The sequence below is a fragment of the Protopterus annectens genome, chromosome 7.part0, assembly GCF_019279795.1.
Source record: "Protopterus annectens isolate FY-2018-M chromosome 7.part0, PAN1.0, whole genome shotgun sequence".
NCBI lineage: Eukaryota > Metazoa > Chordata > Ceratodontiformes > Protopteridae > Protopterus > Protopterus annectens.
This window is the reverse complement of record NC_056739.1, coordinates 969,664,097-969,688,664: the sequence shown is the minus strand read 5'-3', so window position 1 is coordinate 969,688,664 and position 24,568 is coordinate 969,664,097. Positions and strand designations below refer to the sequence as shown.

At 44.3% G+C, this 24,568-nt stretch overlaps 1 protein-coding gene across 2 annotated transcripts in view; it reads right to left on the bottom strand.

Moving 5' to 3' along the window:
* Positions 1-24,568, bottom strand: part of LOC122806810 (tropomodulin-2-like) — a 922,231-nt gene that overhangs the window by 243,552 nt on the left and 654,111 nt on the right. The gene's annotated exons all lie outside the window — the stretch shown is intronic.

The following is a 24,568-nucleotide window of genomic DNA, read 5'->3' as shown; positions in this document are numbered from 1 at the left end:
GCTTTTTACAAACGCCAGATGTTTTAAAAGAATCTCCTTGCTTCCTGCTTGAATAAGGCAGTCGTCCAAGTATGGGTATATTTGAATCCCCTTTTGTCTGCAAAATGCAATTACTGGTACTAGGCATTTTGTGAAGACCCTGGGCACAATAGATAAGCCAAAGGGCAGTGCAGAGAATTGGTAATGCGTTGAACCTGCTAAGAATCTGAGGTATCTTCTGCAATTTTGTCTGATAGGGACATGCAGGTATGCCTCCTTGAAATCCAACGTTACGAGCCAAGCTTTCTTGCCCAGCATGGGAAGAAGCTGCGGTAGTATCAACATTTTGAATTTTGGAACATCCAGGTAAGTATTTAGAGAAGAAAGATCCAGAATGGGCCTCCAGGCTTTGTCCTTTCTGGGAACCAGAAAGAGTCTTGAGTAAAATCCTTGTCCTTGCTCCTGTGTTGGTACTTTTTGAATAGCTCTCATGTCCATGAGTGCTATAATTTGTTTTTGAGCCTCTGTCCATTGATTTGGTGGCAGGTTTGGCATTCCTTTTAGCCTTGGCAATGTGTGGAAGTGGAACCTGTAACCTTGAGATACAATATTTAGAACCCATTTGTCTTGGGTGATCATATGCCAATTGTGAGAAAAAAGTGCTAGTTTCCCCCCCAAGGGGGCTGCCAAGAGAGAAGTGCTTGGCAGCTGAAGGGGGAAGTCATTGGGACTGTTTCCTATAAGGTTGTGGCCTGTCTTCCCCTCCTTTCTGGGCTGATGCACCCCATTGTCGAGGCCTGTAAAAACCTTGTGGCTGACCTCTGCCTCTTGGACGTCTGTATCTGCCCCTTTGAGGTCTGTCTGTAAATGGAAAGGACCAATTTTTTGTTGGCCAATTTCTGCTAAATCGATGAGGCTGAACCTGTAAGAAATCCTTCACCGTTTGCACAGATTTTGCCTTATCCTCCATTTCCTTTAATACCTTTTCTGCCTTAACTCCAAATAAAACATCCTGCTGCAAAGGTGCATCCAGTAATTTTGCTTTAACATGATCAGGTAAACTTTGTTTTTTTAACCAAGCATGCCTTCGAATGACAGACCCTGTAACTGCTTCTCTACAAGAGGCCTCTAATGAATCAAACCACATTGCAAAGTATGTTTCTCCACTTGTTCTGCTACATGCAATAAATCCTGCATTTCCTTATAGTCAGGAAGATCTGAATTTGGAAGCATTTTTTGTTTTAACTGAGACATTAAATATTGCTGATATTTAAGCATGTGAAACTGGCAATTTAAGGCCCTCATTGCTAAAGTTGCAGATGTGTATACTTTCTTCCCCCATCTGTCTAATGCTCTAGAATCCCTGTCAGAGGGAACTGGATTTTTAGCTGTAGAGGCCTTTACCCCTTTGGGACCCTATAGTTTCGAGGTCAGCAACAGGGCTTTTATAAAGAAATTTGTGAGAGTCAGGGACTCTGTAGTATCTGTCTGGTTTTACTGGAGCAGGAGGCAAAGAATCAGGATTTAAACTGGATACAGAGTACACATCATCCATACTGTCTAACACTGGCAGAATAGCAAGGGGTCTGTGTTGAGGCAATAAAAGGAAATCTCTGAGCCTTTTCTTGGATTCTAAGTAATCCTGGCCCTCCCAATGGAAATGCTCCCTCATGGTATGTAAAGATTCCCCAAAAGAGTAGTCCTCTGGAGGAGAGGCTGAAGGGATTGATTCTTCTGCATCAGAATCCTCATGGGGGGGTAAAGAGTAACCCTGATCTGAGGAGGAATCTGAAGAAATGGAAACCTGGTCAGATGAGTCATAGTCTGCATCCTGTCTAGGCCTTTTATCAGGAGGGGGATGGGAACCCCTGATCAGAGTAATTAAGTCTTCAGCCATTTTGAGCATCTGTTTCTTAGGCATGGAGGCCTGTCCTGGTGAATGCTGAACTTGTTTCTTTGTTTTTAAAGGGGTTTTAGACTTGGCAGAAGATTTGATGGTTAGTTGAGTAGGTCTGAATACACCCTCAGAAGCTGAGGGCTGTTCAGCTGCTCCGGATCCCTCTGAAGGGTTAGTTTTGGTAGGGCCTAAATCTTGAGTGTCCGGAGGCCCAGCCATCTTCACGTGGGAGTCGGAGGTGGCCTGTGGTTCTAAAGAAGTGGTCGTCAGGGGCTGCGAAGGCGCCTCGCTGAAAACTGGCGACTGGCCTAGAAGAGGCTTTGTCAGTTTTGGGCCTGGGATGCCTGTCCTTGTCTTTGCCCTTTTTGTGTATCCCGGTCATCGGTTGTTCCAACGGTATGGTATAATTGAATTTTCTGCCAAAATAATGTTGGGCAAAATCAAACCGACGTTTAATAGTGCACTTGTTAAACCTAGCACAAAACCGACAACCAGTGACATCGTGGTCTGGGCCTAAGCATGGGATACAGTAAGAATGAAAATCCTTATGAGGTATTTACTTCCCACAAGAAATACAATTATTAACTTTTACTGACATCGGTCTGAGGCAAGAAAAAGTTTCCCCAATGGGGTACTTAGCTTTATAGAAGACTTCGGTTCAGAAATTCGAGTTGAAAATCTCAGGAATCGGCCGACCGGCACTTGCGAACTGCTTTTGCTTTGGGCACCGCGTGGCAAGAAAGACTGGAGAAAATGGCATCGGCTGCATCTTCTATACCCCTGGCACACTGACGTCAGGGAAGAAGTGACAGCAACCGACATCGGACCAAGACTTTGGAACTCTGGCCGACTGCGGGACCGCCTGACGGCAGGATAACCCAAGTGTAATGACTGCAGCAGTGAAACACGATGAACATCTCTGCCCTTACACAAGGAATGAGAGGAATCATTGTTTCTAGGTCCTCAGAATGTTGACACCAGAGACTTTTTAGATAGCACTGAAGTTTCCTCATATGCAGTCTTGCATATGGAATTAACAGAATGCAAGAGGCCATGAACCCCAGGGCTTGCAGGATTTTCCTTGCAGAGAGAATGGGTTTTTGTGGCCAGTAGGTTGTCAAATAAACTTGTTTCTCCGGAGTGAGGAATGCCATCTGGGAAGTTGTGTTCAAGCTTGCTCCCAGGAATACAATCTGTTGGTGGGGTACTAGGTGTGATTTCTTCTCCTTGATGGTGCACCCCAGTGAGGTTAGAAGTCTCTTTACAAATGCCAGGTGCTGTAATAGCAAGTCCTGACTTTCTGCCTGAATCAGGCAATCGTCCAAGTACGAGCAAATCTGAATCTTTCTCTGCCTGCAAAATGCAATGGCTGGAGCTAGGCACTTTGTGAATACCCTGGGCGCAGTAAATAAGCCAAAGGGAAGTGCAGAGAATTGATAGTACATGGAGCCCACCCTGAAACGTAGGTATAGTCTGCAGGATTCCCTTATTGGGATGTGCAGGTAAGCGTCTTTTAAGTCTAGAGTTGCCAGCCAGGCATCCTTGGCTAGCACAGGAAGAAGCTGTTGAAAGTTAACATTTTGAATTTTGGAAACACCAGAAAGGTGTTGAGAATAGACAGCTCCAGGATAGGATGCCAGGAGTTTTCTTTTCTGGGAACCATGAACAGTCTTGAATAAAAACCTTGTCCCAATTGTTCTGCTGGGACAGGTTGAATAGCCCTGATACTGAGGAGAGAAAGCACTTGTTTCTGGGCCTCCACCCACTGATTTGGGGGGGAGGGTCTGGCCATCCACTTGGGGCTGGTAATGAGTGGAAGTGGAATCTGTGTCCTAGGGAAACTATGTTTAAAACCCACTTGTCCTGGGTAATAAGTTCCCAGTTTTTTGCATGCAGGTTGAGCTTTCCTCCTAAGGGAGCAAGTAAGTGAGCAGGGCTTGGAAGAGTTAAGGATAAGTCACTGTGCAATTTTTCCATAGGGTGGTGGCTTACTACTTCCTGCTTTGGAAGTGGAAGCCCCACACTGCTTAGAACTGTGCATAGCCTGAGACTGAAGTCTTGGTGGTCTGCTGTTCCTGGGTTTGGACTGAGAAGGCCTGGAAGGGACTGGAAAAGACCAGTTCTTTGAAGGCCAATGCCTACTGAATCTAGGAGGCTGTACTTGTAAGAAATCTTTAACAGTTTGCATAGATTTAGCTTTTTCCTCCATCCTTTTGAGGACTTCTTCTGCTTTGTTGCCAAAAAAGGCTGTCTTGGTTTAAGGGTACATCCAGTAATTTAGCTTTAACATGATCTGGCACGTTTTGTTCCTTAAGCCAAGCATACCGTCTAAGTACAGACCCAGTGACAGCAGCCCTGTATGATGCTTCCAAAGCATCAAAACCACATTGCAAAGTATGTTTACCAACTTGTTCAGCAGAATGCATTAACTCTTGCAACTCTTTGTGTTCAGCACAGTCAGGAATCAACATCATTTTCTGTTTTAGTAGTCCCATAATATGCTGCTGATACTTTAACATATGAAACTAGCAATTTAAAGCCCTAATGGCAAGTAGCAGAAGTATATACCTTCTTACCCAATCTGTCTAAAGCTCCAAAGTCCCTATCAAAAGGTGTAGGATTTTTGGAGGTAGTAGCCTTAATGCCTTTTGGTCCTTGGGAAATGGTCTCTGGATCCGCAGTGGGATTCTTGAAGAGGAATTTGTGAGAGTCAAGTACTCTGTAGTACCTGTCAGGTATCCTGGAAGCTGGAGGCAAGGTGTCTGGGGTAAGGTTGGATTCCAAGAAAACATCATCTACAATCTCCAGAACAGGAGGGACAGCTAGAGGCCTGTGCTGAGGCAGGAGTAGAAATTTCCTAAGTCTCTTTTTGGACTGAGAACAGTCCTGGCTTTCCCAGGGGAAATGCTCCCTAAGGGTATGCAAAGTTTCACCAAAAGAAAAATCTTCTGGAGGGGAAGCAGAGGGAATGGAATCCTCTGCATCCGAATCCTCATAAGTAGATAAGGGTAAATCCTGGTAGTCAGAAGGAACAGAAATATCAGATTCCTGATCAGAAGAATCAGAAAGAAAATCAGTTCTAGGTCTCAGAGGGGGAAGGCTGGCTTCCCCTAATTAAGGTAATAAGGTCTTCAGCCATTCTAAGCATTTGTTTTTGAGGCATATGGACCTGAGTATGCAGTTTGGTCATCGGTTTTCTAGGCGTACTGTGAGGTTTAGGACTGAGGAATTCATTTCTAGCTTGAAACAAAGTCGTTGGTTTAACATGAAAATCGGTAGGTGTGAATACGCCCTCAGAAGCCGGTGCCTGCACAGTGGCTCCAGACCCATCCAAGGTAAAGGCATCCGCAGGTTCCATAGTCGAAGGAGCATCTCGCTGCATACCGGACTCCGAATGGGTCTCAGCAGAGGCCTGCGAATCTGTAGCAGCAGGTATCAGGGGCTGCAAAAGTGCCTCACTGAGTACCAGCGGACTGGCGACTAGCTTAATGGAAGCATCGTCGGCAGTTTTGGACCTATGCAGTCTGTCTCTGTCTTTATCCTTACGTTTTTTTTCAGAAGATTGGTAGTTGGATGGCTTAATGAAGCCATTTTGGAGTACGGAGATCGAGAACAAAAGTATTTAGCTACAAAAATAGCCCGACGAAGAATAGTTCGGGCATTGAACAAGGCAGAAAACCGACAGTGAGGGACGTCGTGGTCTGAGCCTAAACAGGTGACGCAGTAAGAATGAAAATCTCTATGAGGTGTTTGCTTTCTGCAGGCAAGACAACTGTTAATTTTTTCTGACATTGGTTAGAACAAGAAAAAAGGATCCCCAATGGGGTACTTATCTTTTTGAAGACTTCAGGTCTGAAACTCAAAAACAAAAATTTCAGGAGTCGGCCGACCGGCACTTGCTTCTGCTTCAGGCACATCACGGCAAGAAAGACTGATCTAATGGCATCGGCTACATGTGTTACACCCCTGATGACCTGATATCATGGAAGAAACGACAGCATCCGGCACAGATATCCGAAGACTCTGGTATTCAGGCTGGTTGAGGGCTACCTGCAGGCAGATAACCCAAATGTGATGACTGCAACAGTGAAACACGAAGAACATCTGCAGAGACAAACCCTGCCCTAGACTTAGAAAAAAGAGGTAGGTGGTAATGCTTTGTAAAGGTATGGACAGAGGTCCAGGTGGCAGTTTCCAAGATGTCCCTGGTGGGGACTCCTCTGAGGAAGGCTGTGGAACTGGAGGCTGCCCTAGTGGAATGGGTATGGATAGAGTTGGGGGGGGGGTTCCCATATAGTCTGTAACAGAAATGGATACAGTGTGATATCCATTTGGAAATGGGCTTCCCCTCTGCCCCAGGGGCAAAGCTGACAAGTAGTTGGTCTGTTTTTCTGAATGGTTTAGTATGGTCCAGATAGTATCTGAGTTGTCTCTGCACTTCTAGCGAGTGTAGAATTCTTTCCCCCTTGTTTTGAGGGTTGGGACAGAAGGTGGGTAAGTGTATGGCTTGGTTGAGGGTCACATCAGATACCACCTTGGGCATAAAGGAGGGGTTAGTCTTCAGGGAGAACCGGTCTGCATGGAAAATGATGAAGGGCTCAACAGCCATGAGAGCCTGAAGTTCTGATACCCTTCTGGCTGAGGTGATAGCTAATGGGAAGACAGTCTTCCAGGAGAGGTATTTCAATTCTGTAGAAGCAGCAGGTTCGAAAGGAGGTAAGGTCGGTTTTTCTAAAGTTGAATTCAGGTCCCAGGGTGGTGTGGGAGGCCTTCTGGGAGGTCTAATATTAGAAGCTCCTCTGAGGAATTCCTTAATCAAAGGATGAGAGAAGAGGGTCTGAATCATAACGGGTAGAAATGGCTGAGGCATGGATTTTAACAGAGGAGAAAGAGAGGCCACTTCTGAGCAACTCGGCTAGGTAATCCAAGATAAGAGGGATGGACTGATAAGAGGTACTTGCCCCTTGGAGTGGCTCCAGGAGCAGAATCTTTTCCATTTCACTGCGTATGATTTTCTGGTGCTGGGCCTTCTGGCCTCTGTGATAATGTCTAGGACCTGTTTGCTTAACAGGGACTCCTTGTTAGCTTTTAAAGTATAAGCCATGCTGAAAGATTGAGAGTCTGTAAGTCTGGGTACAGTATCTTCCCCCTCACCTGGGTCAAGAGGTCTGAGATCATGGGAAGCTGCTTGGGGGCTGTAAGGTCAGGCTGTGCAGTAAGGGATACCAATGCTGTCTGAGCCAATCTGGAGCAATGAGGATGGCCTTTGGTCTCTCCTCCCTTATTTTGATCAGTATCTTGGGAATAAGGGGCAGAGGAGGGAACACTACACAAAGAGGGAGTTCCAGGGGAAGGTCAAGGCATCCACCTTCCATGCTAGGAGGTGATACAACCTGGTACAGAACTTTTGCGGCTGGTGGTTGAGGTGCGAGGCAAAGAGATCCACTTCTGGAGTCCCTCACTCCTGAGGTATTTGCATTAAGATTTCCCTGTGGAGCTGCATTCATGGGGGTCCAGTAAGTTTCTGCTTAGGTGGTCTGCCAGGGAGTTGTTGACCACTGGTAGGTATTGGGAAATTAGGTGTAGACCCATGGAGGTGACTGTAAGCTAGAGGCTCATGGCTAGCTTTCACAGGAGGTAAGATTGGGTCCCCCCTGTTTGTTGATATACCACATTACTGTGGTGTTGTCTGTTTTTATAAGGAGAACCCCTGGCCTGAGATGGAGTTTGAAAGATGTCAGAGCCTTTTGTACTGCCATCATTTCTTTCTGACTGATGTGCAAGTGAAGTTGGTGGGCATCCCAAAGACCTTGGGTGCACCTGCCTGCTAGGTGAGTGCCCCAAGCAATGTCTGAAGTTTCGGTGGTGATGGTCTGGCTGGTAGGATGGAGGATAAAGGGAAGACCCTTGTTCTTGGCACAGGCCTTTGCCCACCAGAGAAACTCGGCCCTTATACATGGGATCAGAGGAAGAGCTGTCTCTAGGGACTGAGAGTGCTGGCACCAAAGGTTCTTTAATTACCAATGACGTGTTCTCATGTGAAGCTTTGCCAGAGGAATGAGAAGGATGCAAGATGTCATGTATCCCAGGGCATGCAGGGACTTCCTCATGGTAAGGTGACTTCTGGAAGCCAGCTGGGTAAAGCAGAGAGGCAGGAAGCTCTGCTTTTCTGGGGATAGGAAGACCAGTTGAGATGCTGTGTCTAGCACAGTTCCCAAGAAAAATGATCTTCCTGGTGGGGTTTTGCTTTGATTTCTTCTCGTTGATGGTGAACCCTAGGGAAGTTAGGAGTGATTTGACAAAGAGAAGGTCCTGGAGCAGCTTGTCTTTGCACTCTGCCTGAATGAGGCAGTCGTCTAGGTAAGAGTAAATCTGTATACTTCTCTGTCTGCAGAATGCTATGGCCAGGGCCAAGCATTTGGTGAATACTCTGGGTGCAGTAGATAAGCCAAAAAGCACCACAGAGAACTGAAAGTGTTGTGATCCTGCTCTGAAGCGCAGAAATTTCCTGCATGATTCCCTGATGGGGATGTAGAGGTTGGCATCTTTTAAGTCTAGAGTCACTAGCCAGGCATTTTTGTTAGCATAGGCAGCAGCTGCTGCAAAGTTAGCATTTTGAATCTGGGGACCACCAATGAGGTGTTCAGAATGCATAGCTCCAGGATGGGGAGCCAATTGCCCTCTTTTCTGGGAACAAGGAATAGTCTGGAATAAAAGCATCTGCCTGTTTGATCTGAAGAGACAGGTTCTACTGCCCCCTGGGATATGAGAGTATGGATCGGTTTCAATGCCTCGACCCACTGATTTGGAGGTAAATCTGGGTACCCTCTTGGAATGGGGAGCTCTCTGAAAGAGAATTTGTATCCATGAAAAATTATCTTTAAGACCCATTGGTCCTTTGTTACAAAAAGCCAATTGTCTTTGAAAAGGGACAGTCTTCCTCCTAGTTTTTGATGAGTGAAGGGACAGCAGAAGGGGAGGGGAGTTATTGTGAGTGTTTGCCATAGAAGGTTGGCTTAGAACTCCCTGCCTTAGGGACAGAAGTGGCCCATTGTTTGCTTCTCTGCTGGCCATGAGATAGGAGCCTGGATGGTCTGTCCCTGCGGGGCTTACCTTGGCCCTGTATGGTAGGTGCAGGGAAGGACCAGTGCTTAGAGGGAAAGTTCCTGCTGAACCTGGGAGGTTGAACCTGAAAGAAATTGTTTACTGTTTGCATAGATTTTGCTTTGTCTTCCATCTTTTTAAGCACCTCTTCGGCTTTTTCCCCAAATAAGTGCTCCTTATCTAGGGGTGCATCAATAAGTTTAGACTTGACATGATCAGGGAGAGGTTGTTCCTTCAGCTATGCATGTCTTCTAATAACAGATCCTGTCACTGCTGCCCTGCTAGAGGCTTCTAGGGCATCATATTCACATTGTAATGAGTGTTTGGCCACTTGACAAGTACAATGCAGTAAATCTGCTAACTGTTTTGAATTGGTACAGTCAGGAAAGGTAGCAATCTTCTGTTTTAATAGTTCTAGCGTGTTGTTCATATTTTAATATATGGAACTGACAAATTGAGTGCTCTGATAGCTAAGGTTGCAGAGGTGTATACCTTTTTACCCCATCTGTCCAGAGCTCTGGAGTCCTTGTCAGTAGGAAGAGGATTCTTGGCAGATCTACTTTTAGCTCCTTTAAGTCATTGTGTAATGACCTCTGAGTCTGCAGCAGGATTTCTGTACAGGTATTTGTGAAGAATCCGATACTCTGTAGTACCTGTCAGGTTTACTGGGAGCAAGAAGGAGGGTGTCAGTGGCTAAGCTGGATTCATGGAAAACATCATCCACCACTTCTAAAATAGGGGGGATGGCCAGGGGTCTGTGCTGGGGCAGGTCCAGAAACTCCCCAAGTCTTTTCTTAGATGTGGGAAGTCCTGAGATTCCCATTGGAAATGTTCCATGAGGGAGTGAAGGGTTCCCCAAAGGAAAGGTCCTCTGCATCTGAAACCTCATAAACAGTTAAGGGATGCTGTTCCTCTTCAGAAACTGAACAGTCAGATTCCTCAGAATCCTGTTCCGTCATAATTTCTGGAGAAGGGTGCCTTTTCCTTTTAGAAGTTGTGGCCTGACTACCCCTGATAAGAGAGATGAGATCCTCCGCCATTTTAAAGATTTGTGCTTGGGGTGGTGGAGCAGTACCAAGATAGTGGCTAGAAGCAGATTTCCTAGGAGTGGCCTGGCTTCTAGGCCTGAGGGAATCTGTCAGTCTGAGAGAAACAGTAGTCGGATGAGAAGACATTGTTTTTTGTCTAGATTCGGTAGTGTGAAAGGCCTTCGGAAGCCAGTGCCTGTGTTGCGGCTGCGGACCCAACCAGGGCAGGGACAGCCAAAGGCTTGGAAGACTAAGAAGATTTCTGTGGCATACCGGACTCCGAAAGGTTCTCAGTAGAGGCCTGTGTAGATATCGAATCTGGCATCAGGGGTTGCGAAAGCGCCTCACTGAATTCCGGAGAACTGACAACCTGCTTAGTGGTAGTGTCGTCGGAAGGCTTAGCATTGTGTGGTCTGTCTCTATATTTATCTCTATGTTTTTTTGGAATGTCCACAGATTGTTGGCTGATGAACACCATATCGGAATGCAAAGACGGAACATGAAAATAACTGTCTACAAAAAGAGCTCTATGGTGAATGGTTCTTGCATTAAAGAAGGCACAGAACCAGCAACAAGTCGTGATCTGGGCCTAAACAAGTGATGCAGTAGGAATGGAAGTCTCGGTGTGGGATCTGCTTTCCATAGGCTAGAGAATTGTTAACATTTTTTGGACATCGGTTAGTGCAAGAAAAAAGGATCCCCAACGGAGTACTTAGCTTTAGACATTTTCAGCTGAAATTCAACTTTTGGTAGTGACAGACCGGCACTCGTGCGAACTGCTTCTGCTACGGGCTCCACGGCAAGAAAGACTAATGTAATAACATTGGTTGCCTTGCTTTATAGCACTGATTACCTGACACCAGACTACAGGCCACTGCAGCTGATGCAAAAATAATTGACTCTGGTATTCGGGACAGCCAAGGGCTACCACAGCAGGGATAACCCACAGGTGATGACTGCAACACTAAAAGACGAAGAAAGTACAGTTGTGTACACCTACCATAAATGTAGATGTTCAAGTACATTCACTGTTGCAGTCATCACATTTGGGTTATCTGCCTGCAGGTAGCCCTCAGTCAGCCCGAATACCAGAGACTTAGTATATCTGTGTTGGTTGCTGTTGCTCCAGGTCTGATGTCAGGTTGTCAGGGGTATAAAAACAGGCAGCCGACACCATTACATCAGTTTTTCTCGCTCCAAATGTCAGGAGCCCCCCCAGTAGGGAGCTAAGCTATGGTGGAAAAATCTCCAGCAGTAAAAAGTAAATACCTGTACCAATACCCCTGCATGTGGTGTGTAGTATACACAGAGAGGAGAGAGAGAAAGAGTGTGAAGGGGGCTGGAGGGAGGGAAACAGGACTGCAACAGTGAATACACTCGAACATCTACATTTATGGTAAGTGTACACAACTGTACTATGTTTTTCGTATTACACTGTTGCAGTCATCACACTTGGGTGTATCCAAAGCTATAGAAAGGGTGGAGGCAGTCAAGAAGTATTTGGGCTGAATAGAATGCCCTCCAGCACTGCAGTTGCAAAACCCGCCCTGGATTTGGAAAATATAGGCAGGTGGTAATGCTTGGTGAACGTGTGTACAGAGCTCCAGGTAGCAGTCTCCAGAATGTCCCTGGTAGGGACATCACCTGAGGAATGCTGTAGAGATAGAAGTTGCCCTAGTGGAATGTGTTCTGACCCCCCCTGAGGGGTTGGTTTCCCATGGAGTTTGTAGCAGAAATGGATACATTGTGCTATCCATTTGGAAACTGTCTGTTTTGAAATGGCCTTGCCCTCTGCCCCTGGTGCAAAACTGAGTAGCAACTGGTCAGATTTCCTGAAGGGCTTAGTCCTATCCAGGTAGTATCTGAGCTGTCTGTGCACGTCCATGGACTGCAGGATACTTTCTCCTTTATTTTGAGGATTAGGGAAGAAGGTTGGCAAATGGATAGATTGGTTGAGAGCCACACTAGACAACACTTTGGGCATAAAAAAAGTATTAGTCCTGAGGGAGTCACCTGTCAGCATGAAAAATAATGAAGGGTTCCACTGCCATAAGTGCTTGCAGCTCAGACACTATTCTCACTGAAGTGATGGCCAGAAGCAATGCTGTTTTCCAAGAGAGGAATTTTAAGTCCGCTGACTCTGCAGGCGCAAAAGGGGGCAGTGTGAACTTTTCTAGTACAAAGTTAAGGTCCCAAGCTGGGGTGGGTGCTCTCCTAGGTGACCTTAAGTTGTTTGCCCCTATCTGGAACTGTTTGATGAGAGGGTGAGAGAGTAGGGGTGGCTCAGAATTGTAATGAGCCGAGATGGTAGAGGTATGGATCTTAATGCAGGAAAAGGATAGGCCTCTGTGGAGTAGATCTGCTATGTAATACAGGATTAGAGATAGGGAGGGCAGAGTTGTGTCTTCTCCTTAAAGTGAAATCAGGAGCAATACCTTTTCCACTTATCAGCATAGGATTTCCTTGTACTGGGTCTTCTAGCTTCAGGAATGACGTCAAGTGCCTGCTTGCTTAGGCTGGACACTGGGGAAGAAATCAAGGAATAAGCCAGGCTGCAAGATTTAAGGTTTGCAGTTGCAGATGCAAGATCTGTCCCCCCTGTGGGGTAGGTGCCAGGGTGGCACCGGTGACAGGTTGCGCAGGAGTGGGTACCAGTGCTGGCTTAGCCAGTCCGGGGCAATCAGAATTGTCCTTGGTCTGTCCTGTCTTATCTTGAGCAATATTCTTAAGAGAAGGGACAGAGGGGGAAATGCATAAATTGAGAGGTTTACCCACTGGAGGGATAGGGCATCCACTTTCCAGGCCCTGTTGTGAGGTGTCCTGGTGCAGAATTTGCTGAGCTGGTGATTGCCAGGGGAGGCAAAGAGATCCACCTCTGGGGTTTCTGAATCAGAAAACTGAAGGTGCTGGGCTCTAATTGACACTCGTGTGAGTCTAGGAGATTTCTGCTTACATCATCTGCCAGTGAGTTTTGTTTGCCCAGCAGGAATTGAGCTTGTAAATGGACCTGCATGTCCAAAGCAGTGTTCCACAGGGCCATGGCTAGCCTGCAGAGTGGGTTCCCCCCTGCTTGTTGATGTACCACATCACTGTGGTGGTGTCTGTTTTTATTAGCATGGGTCCCAGTGAGAGTAGGGATCTGAAAGCTGTTAGAGCATGCTGCACAGCTAGCATCTCTTTTTTGTTTATATGCAGATGAATTTGACTTGGGCTCTAGTGGCCCTGAATGCACTTGTCAACCAGGTGTGCCCCCCAGACATAATCTGATGCATCTGTAGTTAGGGTCTGGGTGGCATGGGGTTGAGTGAAGGGTAGTCGCTTGTTGTGGTTGCATGCTGCTGCCCACCAAGAAACTCTGTCCTTAGACAAGGTATGATAGGAATGATGGTTTCCAGGTCCTGAGAATGTTGGCACCAAAGACTTTTTTAAGTAACATTGAAGTTTCCTCATATGCAGTCTGGCATATGGAATTAGTAGAATGCATGAGGCCATGAAGCCTAGGACCCGCAGGATTTTCCTTGCAGCTAGCTGGGTTCTGGTGGCCATTTGACTGAAACAGTCTGTCAGATAGGCTTGTTTTTCTGGTGTAAGAAATGCCATCTGGGATGCTGTGTCCAAGCTTGCTCCCAGGAATACAATCTTTTGACAGGGTACTAGTTTTGATTTCTTTTTGTTGATGATATACCCCAGGGAGGTTAGAAGGTTTTTTATAAATGTCAGGTGCTGCAAAAGCATTTCCTGCCTGCCTGGATCAGGCAGTCCAAGTATGGGTAAATCTGAATTTGTCTCTGTCAGCAGTAAGCAATTGCTGGAGCCAGGCATTTTGTGAATACTCTGGAAGCAGCGGATAAGCCAAAGGGAAGTGCAGAGAACTGATAATGCATAGATCCTGCCCTGAAGCGAAGATATTTCCTGCATGAGTGTGACCAAAAGCGAAAGCCAATAAACTAGTAAAACAAACGAAGGCAAAGCAGTAGACCCACTGAACAAAGTTTATTGATAAAACAAAACAAGCCACTGTTGTACAAAACTAAAAACAAACAGCTGGAGCTGAAAACCAAAAATCCAAAACGACTAAGCACTTTCACCCATGTGATTGATGGGCATCTTCAGAGTACTTGAAACTTCATACAGGTGTAATATATATATGCATCCATTTAATTGCATCCATTTAATTACACAATGCCCTGATTAATCAGGGGCGTTGTGTAATTAAATGGATGCATATATATATTACACCATTTAATTGCATCCATTTAATTACACAACGCCCCGATTAATCAGGGGCGTTGTGTAATTAAATGGATGCATATATATATTACACCTGTATGAAGTTTCAAGTACTCTGAAGATGCCCATCAATCACATGGGTGAAAGCGCTTAGTAGTGTTGAATTTTTGGTTTTCAGCTCCAGCTGCTTGTTTTTAGTTTTGTACAACAGTGGTTTGTTTTGTTTTATCAATAAACTTTGTTCAGCGGGTCTACTGCTTTGCCTTCGTTTGTTTTACTAATTTCCTGCATGAGTTCCTTATAGGGATGTGCAGACAGGCTTCTTTAAAATCAAGGGTAGCTAACCAGGCATCTTTGGCCAGCATAGGAAGAAGCTGCTGTAGAGTGAGCATTTTGAATTTTGGTACCACCAGGAAGGTGTTTAGAATGGAAATATCTAGGATTGGGCACCAAGGGCCCTCTTTTCTTGGTACCAGGAAAAGTCTGGAATAAAACCCTAGACCCTCTATTCCGCAGGAACAGGTTGAATTGCCCTTATAGAGAGCAGGGATTGAACATGTTTTTGTGCATCTGCCCACTGGTTTGGAGGAAGATCTGGGAACCCTACTGGAGTTGACAGTAAGTGGAAGTAAAATGTGTACCCCTGGGATACAATGTTGAGGACCCATCGGTCTTTGGTAATGGAAATCCAGTTTTTTGCATGATGAGCAAGTTTTCCTCCTAGAGGCACAAGCTGCTGGGCCAGAGGTGGGGAGTAGAATTGAGAAGTCATTGGGAATTCTTCCTGCAAGAGGGTGGCTTAGCACTCCCTGTTTTTGAAGTGGAGGCACTCCATTGCTTAGATCTTTGCATACCCTGAGACTGTAGTCTATGGGGTCCGCTTCTCCTGGGTCTAGTTTGAGATGCCTAGCCGGGGCTGGAAAGGACCAATGTTTCGAGGGGCAATGCCTACTGAATCTAAGAGGCTGTACTTACAAGAAATCTTTGATTATCTGCATAGATTTAGCTTTTTCTTCTATCTTTTTAAGAACCTTTTCTGCTTTGGTGCCAAACAGATTGTCCTTATTCAAAGAAGCATCTAGTAATTTTGATTTGACATGGTCTGGCAAGGCCTGCTCCTTAACCCAAGCATGCCTTCTCAGTATAGAACCAGTGACTGCTGCCCTGCAAGATGCTTCTAGGGCATCAAAGCCACACTGCAATGTATGTTTGCTGTCTTGGCTTGCAGAATGCATAAGCTCTTGTAATTCTTTATTTTCTGTGCAGTCCTTAAAGGTAGCTATTTTTTGCTTAATAAGTTCCAAAATATGTTGTTGGTACTTCAGCATGTGAAACTGGCAATTCAAAGTCCTGATTGCGACAGTTGCAGAGGTGTATACTTTCTTACCCCATCTGTCTAAGGCTCTGGAATCCCTGTCCGAAGGAGTGGGATTCTTAACTGTAGTTGCTTTGATTGGGCCCCTGGGAGATGACCTCTGGGTCAGCAGTAGGATTTCTGAAAAGGAATTTGTGAGAGTCAGAAACTCTGTAGTACCTGTCTGGTTTCCTAGGAGCAGGGGGTAAGGTATTAGGAGTTAAACTGGATTCCATAAAGACATCATCCACAACATCCACGACTGGGGGTATTGCTAAAAGCCTATGTTGTGGCAAGTCTAGAAATTCTCAGAGTCTCTTTTTAGACTGAGGATGGTCTTGGCATTTCCAGTGGAAATGCTCTCTTAAAGTATGTAAGTTTTCACCAAAAGAAAAATCCTCTGGAGGAGAAGCAAGGTGAACAGATTCACCTCTGAGTAGGAGGTATGCAACCGAGTACAGCTGGAGTTTCTTCAGTCGAGCTGCATAGTGCATCTGTTTGAGGCCAGTGATCTTTTTGGTGATGTACTTCTGTGGTCTTTCCAACTGTTGCAGGTGTCTTGTAAGGTACATCCCAAATGGGGTGTTGTACTCTATGATGGGTCTGACGAGTGATGAGTACAGGGGCACAATGACCTTATAAGCAGATAAAGGCATATCTTCATAATCAGATACCTCAGAGTCGTCGGACTCTTGGTCTGATAAAGCTGCTGGGGACAGGCCTCTTTTTCTCTTAGCAGGGGAAGGCAGACTTTCCCTAATTAACATAATAAGGTCTTCTGCCATTTTAAGCATTTGATGTTGTAGCAAGGAAGCAGGTGCAGGCTTTTGGGTTGTCATTTTTTTTAGGTGTAGCGTGTACTCTTGGCCTTGGAAACTCGGTAGTTTTAGACAGGACTGAAGACGCGAAAGAAGTCTGTTTCAAATATTGATAGTGTGAAGAACTTCCTCATAAGCCGGTGCCTGCTCAGTGGCTCCGGACCCATCCAAGGTAGTGACATCCACAGGTTCCGTCAAAGAAGAGTCTCGTGGAATACTGGACTCCAAAGGGGTCTTGGTAGAGGGCTGCGAATCCACTGAAGTGGGCATCAGGGGCTGCAAAAGCACCTCACTGAGCACAGGCAAACTGGCGACTAGCTTATCGGAAGTGTCATCAGCAGCTTTGGACCTGTGCGGTCTGTCTCTGTCTTTATCCTTACGTTTTTTCGGTAGATCGGTAGTCAGATGGCTTATCAAAGCCATTTTAGAATATGGAGATCGAGAACAAAAGTATTTAGCGACAAAAAGGGCCCGACGATGAATAGTTCAGGCGTTGAACAAGGCACAAAACCGATAGCAGGGGACGTCATGGTCTGGGCCTAAACAGGTGTCGCAGTAAGAATGAAAATCTCGGTGTGGTATTTGCTTTCCACAGGCAAGACAATTGTTAACTTTTTCTGACATCGGTTAGAGTAAGAAAAAAGGATCCCCAATGGGGTTATTTAGCTTTAGAAGACTTCAGAATAATTCAATTCAATAATGAAAACTCAGGTAGTGGCCGACTGGCATTCATGCAAACTGCTTCTGCTTCTGGCTCCTCTGCAAGAAAAACTGGTGTAATGGCGTTGGCTGCCTGTTTTTATACCCCTGATGACCTGACGTCAGACCTGGAGCAACAGCAACCGACACAGAAATACTAAGTCTCTGGTATTCGGGCCGACTGAGGGCTACCTGCAGGTAGATAACCCAAGTGTGATTACTACAACAGTGAAACACGAAGAACATCATCTGGTATCCCATCTCTTCTGCCTGGGATGTTAGAGGAAGACATGCAAAGCAAAAACAGAGACTATCCTCCTTATCCCCACCTCAGTACTGTAATGGGAATCTCAATGTACAGGGACAACTCTTCTGAAAAGGCACAACTTACACCTGGATGAACGTTTTGGCACCCTGTTTCTGTGATAACTAGTTCACACATAGCTAAATATGTGGTGGGGTATGATAGGTTATCTACTATACTGGGTCACATCTTCTTCACTCCTCTTTCCTGCTGTCAGGTGATGGTTTCCTGAATGGAACTGCCAATTATGGAATCCTCATAAAGAGTGCATCCACAAAGTGCACTGTAATGACTGATGTTGTGTAAGCTGACTGTATCTGTTGTTGTAATTCATGGCTATGTGCCACAGTTACTTTACTGTATTCTGATATGTAACATACAGTAATAGATTTTGCTGTGCACACTGAATGTGCTGGACTATCTGTACATAGTGCACACTACACAAGTACCTGCTAATTGCAATATAGAGCAGTTCTACTCTCTTAAGGTAATCATTAAGTCCAACTCAAGACTAGTTTGGCATTCCTTTCCCTAAGTGCTATTTTAAGATCAATAAAGAGCTATGCTTGCTTTACATTCCTAGGTAAGACTGATTTATGAATAGTGTGCAGGCTGCTGTTCTATTTTCAGAAAAAAACACACTGATTTTACTAATACAAGTCTATGATAACCAAGCTACAACTTTTCATCATCTTTCCTAGCATCTCAGATTTTGCCCTGACACACATCAGCAATTCTAACCACAATTCAAAGGATTCCTCCACTCTTGTTGTGTTTTTCTCAATGCCTCCAAGCTAAAGGCAGTGCTTTCTCAATCTACAAATTACATGCCAACAGTACGCATTGCCTGCCTCATCTTTTGTTGTGCGTGTTTAACAACTTTGGTTGACTTGCATTTAAAACATTTATAAAGCATGATTCTCCCTTTTAGATTTAAAGAATAATGAGTTTAGCTGTACTGAGTGTGTGGGGGCGTGAACTTCAAATAGCACCTTTAGTTAAATGACTCTTATGGTTTGTTAGATTCTGCTTATACATAGGTTCACAGGTAGGTACTAGGCTATCTGCCCGAAGGCATTTATAAGCCTAGCCAGAATATGTTGGCTTTCGCTGTCCCCTTAGAGTAGTTCCCTGTGCCTCTGTCCAGCAGAGATCCCCGGGGTAAACTTTCTGTTTCCCATCCACTCGTCAAGGTTTCTCTTGAAGAGTGTTAGCGAGGAGCTCTGCCTAATGTAGACTGGAATCTTGTTCAAAAGCATGGGAAGTCTCTGGGATATGAATCTATCCCTCCAGCATGTCCTATTTATTGTTGTGGTGAGGTTTAGATCCCTAGAGCATGCGGCTCGAGGGGATAAGGTTTTCTTTAGGTGGAGCATGTCCATCAATTTTGGGTTGGGCATGGCCTTGTATGTCAGGCAGGGATCACCTCTGAGTAGGCGGTATGCAACAGAGTACAGCTGGAGTTTCTTCAGTCGAGCTGCATAGGGCATCTGTTTGAGGCCAGTAATCCTCTTGGTGAGGTACTTCTGTGGTCTTTCCAGCTATTGCAGGTGTCTTGTAAGGTACATCCCAAATGGGGCGTTGTACTCTATGATGGGTCTGATGAGTGAGGAGTACAGGGGCACTCTTTTGATCTGAATGCGAACCCTTTTGTGATTAGGTGAACCACGTAGAAGGATTTTCTAACCACTTTGGCAATGTGATTATCAAACGAGAGATTACTGTCTACTTGGGTCCCCAGATCCCTTATTATGTCTTCCGTATTTAGGGGACTACCACCTATGTGGTAGTTTGTGGGTACTTTGTTTTTTCCAAAGGGGATAACTAAGCACTTTTTGGCATTTAGCTTGAGGCCATGATTTTGACACCAGGTATCCGTCTCGGTGAGACCCTTTTGGAGGATGTCTGTGTCAGCTGGAGAGTCAATTATAGACCCTAGTTTGCAGTTGTCTGTGAACTTGGTCAGTCATTGTCCTCCTGTGCTTGCCTGTACCTCTGAGAAGTATATGCCTAACAGGAGGGGTCCTAGGACTGAGCCCTGGGGAATGCCACTTATAACCGATTTAGAGCTGGACCTAGCTCTCGCAACTCTCACCATGTGGGTTCTGTCCGTGAGCCAGTTAGCAACCTATCTTGTGACGTAGGGGTTTATGTTCAGGCTAGTGAGCTTGTCTAGAATACCAGAGTGGGGAATGGTGTTGAAGGCTTTTGCGAGGTCTAGGTAGGCTGTGTGTACCACTTTTCCCTCATCTATAGCCTTGGTAACTGTCTCAAAGAAGTCCCACCAGGTTTAGGAAGCATGATCTGCCCTTAACAAAGCTGAACTGGGTAGGGTAGCTCATCTTAAGTTGTTATTGATCTATTCAGAAGCAGTCTGGTTCAATCCTCAAAGCAAGGGCCAGAAATGTTGCTATGTTGTTGTTGTTTGTCTTTTGGCTTTTCCCGGTAAGGGGTCGCCACAGTGGAATGATTGGCAGTAGATTTTTATGAAACGCCGAGGTGCCAGCTCGACGCCCAACCTTCAACGAAGGCACACCCATTTACACATGCATGTCTTTCGAATGCTACCCAACCACGGGGAGGACATGCAGACTTCACACAGAAGGCACTCCCAAGCCCAGCAGAGAATCGAACAGGAGAACCTCCTGCTGTGAGGTATCACGTTGCTATAAGATAACATAATTTTAACTTCTTGCTAAAACAATTTTTGCCATTACCTCAAAATGGTGTAAAAGGTCTACAGCTCACTGCTACTACATTTTTACTGATTTTAAAGAACCAAAATTAACCATGCCCCCTGGTTAACAAAACTAACCAAACAAACTATATTTCTTAGAAACAAAGCATGGAAAATATGGCTGACAGACAGAACACAGCAAAACAAACTCCACTACAAACAACTCCGTAACAAATCAAAAAGCGAGTAATACAAGATAAAAAAGATTATTTCTCTGCTAAACTATCCACCTCGTAGTTATACGATTGTTAAATCCCAAAAAATTTTGGAAGTCTGTCGCCTCTCTATTTAACCCAGGCACCATCCAAAACCCATCGCTGGACCAGGAAAAAGCCCACTAGAAATTCCCCAAGATTTTAATACCTACTTCATCTCTAGCATCCAAAAGCTACTCAAACACTGCCCATCCAGCTCAAACACACACTTCCCACCTCCCACCTCCAACAGAACACACCCCTCCCCTGCAGATTACCCCACTACACAACCAGACAACTCCTTCACTATTCGATCTGTACCCACTTTTGTCATTTTGAAACTCCTAAAACAAGTCAAACCTTGCTCGCTGTCCGCAGATAATCTTCCCCCAGAATATCTGCAAATAGCAGCTAGCTCAATAGCATATCCCAATACCATTCTCATAAATTGCTCTCTCTCTCTCTCTCTCTTTGAACCCTACGTTCCTCTCCTAAGGAAAAATCCATTGTTACCCCACTACACAAAGGGGGAAACTCCTATGATCTTTCTAACTACCGTCCTATCTCTTCACTCTCCTCACTATCTAAAACCTTGGAAACATTTGTTCACTCAGAACTACTTAAACACCCCTCAAGTAATGCTCTTCTATCCCCCACCCAACACGGTTTTCGACCAGGGCATAGCACTATTACTGCCCTATTATCTTTCACAGACTGTCAACAAAGCCTTAGCTGTGTGCCATTCTACCTCAGTAATCTTACTAGACCTATCTAAGGCTTTCGACACAGTGTCACATACTAAGCTAGTAAAACAACTTTCAATACTAGGTTGCCCCCCAAAATCCCTCAGCTGGTTTACCTCTTACCTACAAAACAGGGAACAATCAGTAAGAAGGTTAAATGCACAATCCCATTACCAACCTATCAATATAGGAGTACCACAAGAATCTATTTTAGGTCCACTACTGTTCAATATCTTCATCAATGACCTGCACAAAGCCCCCTAATCCTAAAGCTCATCCAATACACCGATGATTCAACACTGATATTCACCTCTACAAATTTCTCAGACCTCCTCACAGTTACACAATAGGCTTTTATTTCTATCGAATCATGGCTTACTGAAGCACAACTTATGCTAAACCCCCCAAAAACTAAACTTTTACTTTTTTCGACAAAACCACCTGACATTGACTTCAAAATCTGGGCTAAAAACGGCACAGAAATTGAACTAGTGAAAACAGCCAAACTACTAGGTATAACAATAGATGATAAACTCACATACAAACAACACATCCTAACTGCAATAAAGAAAACCCATTTCAAACTAGGTAAACTATATCGCCACAAACTCTACCTGGATTAATATACCAAAATAAAACTAGCCAATACCCTACTCATTCCCTCCCTTCTATATGGTAGTGCCATTTTTACTAATCTACACACAACCTTTTGTAATAAATTACAATCCTGTTACAACGAAATAGTCAAATTCACCTCCGGAAAACCAAACCATTCTCATCACTGCCATGCCATCACCGAGCTAAGATGGCTAGAGTTTTCCCACCATCTACAATACACCCAACTAACCCTAGCCCACAAACTAATTTCTAAACCAAATGACTGCCCTGCCCTCAACTCAATTCTACAAACATACACCCCCACTAGAATTCTTGACCGTACTGTAACTAAACCCAACAAAAGAGCAGGACAATGTCTGTTCTCCCATACCATAGCTAGACTACGGAATAACCTTCCATCAGAAATAACCCAAATTGACCACCCAAAAACTTTTTAAGTAGCTCTAAAAACACAGTATCTAAACAATCCATCCTGCACCTGCCTTAGGAGCAAACCACCTTAAACAGTATATTTCACCAAATACTAGATAAGAAAATTTTTGCAAAACCCAGTCTTCACATTTACTAGTGTATTCTTACTATACAGGATACTATAATCTTACCAGATAAAGTACTGTTTTATACTCCTGATTTTTTTCTAATCATGTAACATTGCAACCAGTTGTACAATTTCTTTCTAGTTTCAGTTTAATGTAAATCCTAAGAAATGTAAATTGTAACATTTTTTTTCTCCCTGTTATATCTGTAATACTTTTTTAAATTGTATTTTAAATATTGTCTTTCTTTGTATTTGCTTGTGGAGCTTTTCAACCCGGGCCTCCACTGAAAATGGATCTCTGACCCAGTGGGCTTTCCCAGTCAACAAATGTTAATAAATAAATAAATAAATCATCTGCCTTTTATTGGCAACTTTCCTCAAAATGTTGCAAGGGAAACTGTTAAAAAACATACTGTTCTTCCTATAAATTCTCCATAGATACTATAGCCTGTTACTTACGGTAGGTGAGTGACCCGATGGGAATCCTTAGCCCAGTAAGGGTTCCACATCGGCAACAAGTTAAATGCTCCACTCACGATCAGGTGTGGCTGTTTAAGGTTGTCCTGGCAGCTTCATATTTAAGACTAGGTAACCATTTGAAATGTTGGGATCTGATACAGCGAGTCCTGGAACACGTACACTGACTGGCCAAAAGATCATACTTACACATACTAAGTCCAAGATGCCATTTCTCAGAATATTACCTTTTCTCTACGGTATGCTGATCTTGTTGTTGGTATATAAAAGTTCGAGGGTGTGGGGGGCAATCTGAGTGATGACATTTCAACAGGGAGCCTTAAGACTATTATACCTAAAGCATCACTTGTACAGCTGTAATCCGTTTCTCAGAGAGATGACATTAGTACTGCCAGGAATAGCTTCAGATGGACTTGGATGAGCTAAGCTACTTATAGTTTATATTAAAATACAAATGTTTCACAGGTAGAGCTTTGCCCTGTATCTGAAGGACTAAAACAGTAAAAAGACTGGCTTATCTTAAAGGCTTTATACTTTCTAGCACTTGTGTTCTGCTCACCCTTCTCAGACAATGGTTATGTAGGGTTAAGCCTATTGCTTTTGTAGGAAGTGTACTGTCATTCATTTCTCATCATTGCATATCTGGTTTATTGACAGGTTCAAACACTTATTGTTGCTTATAATAATAGTACCACCGTGTCCCATCCTTTCTTGCTGCATTTGACATCTTAGGTTGACTTGCCAAAATTTTGCCTTTAAAACATTTACAAAACATGGATTTCACTTTTAGCTACTCACCTAAATTAACAGGATATAGTATCTTTGTTGAATTTATAGCATTAGCAATTTGTTTTTGCAACTGTTTCACAGTAAGATTTTGGGAAATGTTGCCAATAGAATGCAGAATATGGTTGAGAGTCAATAAAAATGCAGTAGCATTTGTAATTACGTCTTTTAGAAAGCTGATGCAAATACAAGCTGTCCTTTTTGACCAAGTCTCTATCACACCAAGAACATCTTTTTCTCTGTGCAGTCAAGAAACATAGGAGAACAAATAAAGTATAGCTGCTCATATGTACAGGCAAAAGAGTGATTACTATATGCTTCTCTTACATTCCCTCTGTTTCATAAGCTATTTATGGCTATGCATCTCAGTCTTTCTCTTCTCAAATACATTGTTTTGCTAGTTTTCTTCCAACTTTGCACAATACTTAAACAGCGTTCTTCCTTCTAAGCTGCAGAGGCTATTTCTTGCTATAGTCATCCATAATGGGCCTCAGCCCTGCTCTGGGTACATGCAGGTAGGAGTTAGTCCTTCAGGCAGGGTATGGCAGAGAGAAAGGATCTAGTCTGATACCAGAAATATCAGGAGATGGTCTATATCCTGCATTGTTTACAAATCATCAGCAGCAGCCCCCATTTTTCTACATGGGGTCGGGGTATCATGCTAACTGTCGCCAACTCTCTTGATTCAGTGCCACACTCCTGCCTTCTTCAACATTCATGCCTGACTGTCACAGATCTTCTTTCACACAATCCATCCACCTCTTTGCTGGATGCCCTCGCTTCCTCTTACCTTCTTCCGGTCTGTCCCAAATCTTCCTCACCAGATTCGTCTTCTACTTTTCTGCATGTGTCCAAACCACCATAATCTGTTCTCTTTGATCTTTTCTGCAAGTGGAACTACTCTGGCTTCTGCTCTTATGTCCTCATTTCTTCATCTGTCCCATAATGTGCATCCTACCACCCTTCTCAGTCACTTAATTTCCATCAACTCTAGCTTCTTCAACTGTTTTGCCTTTACTGCTCAGATTTCTGTACCATACACAAACTAATCATCGTACCACT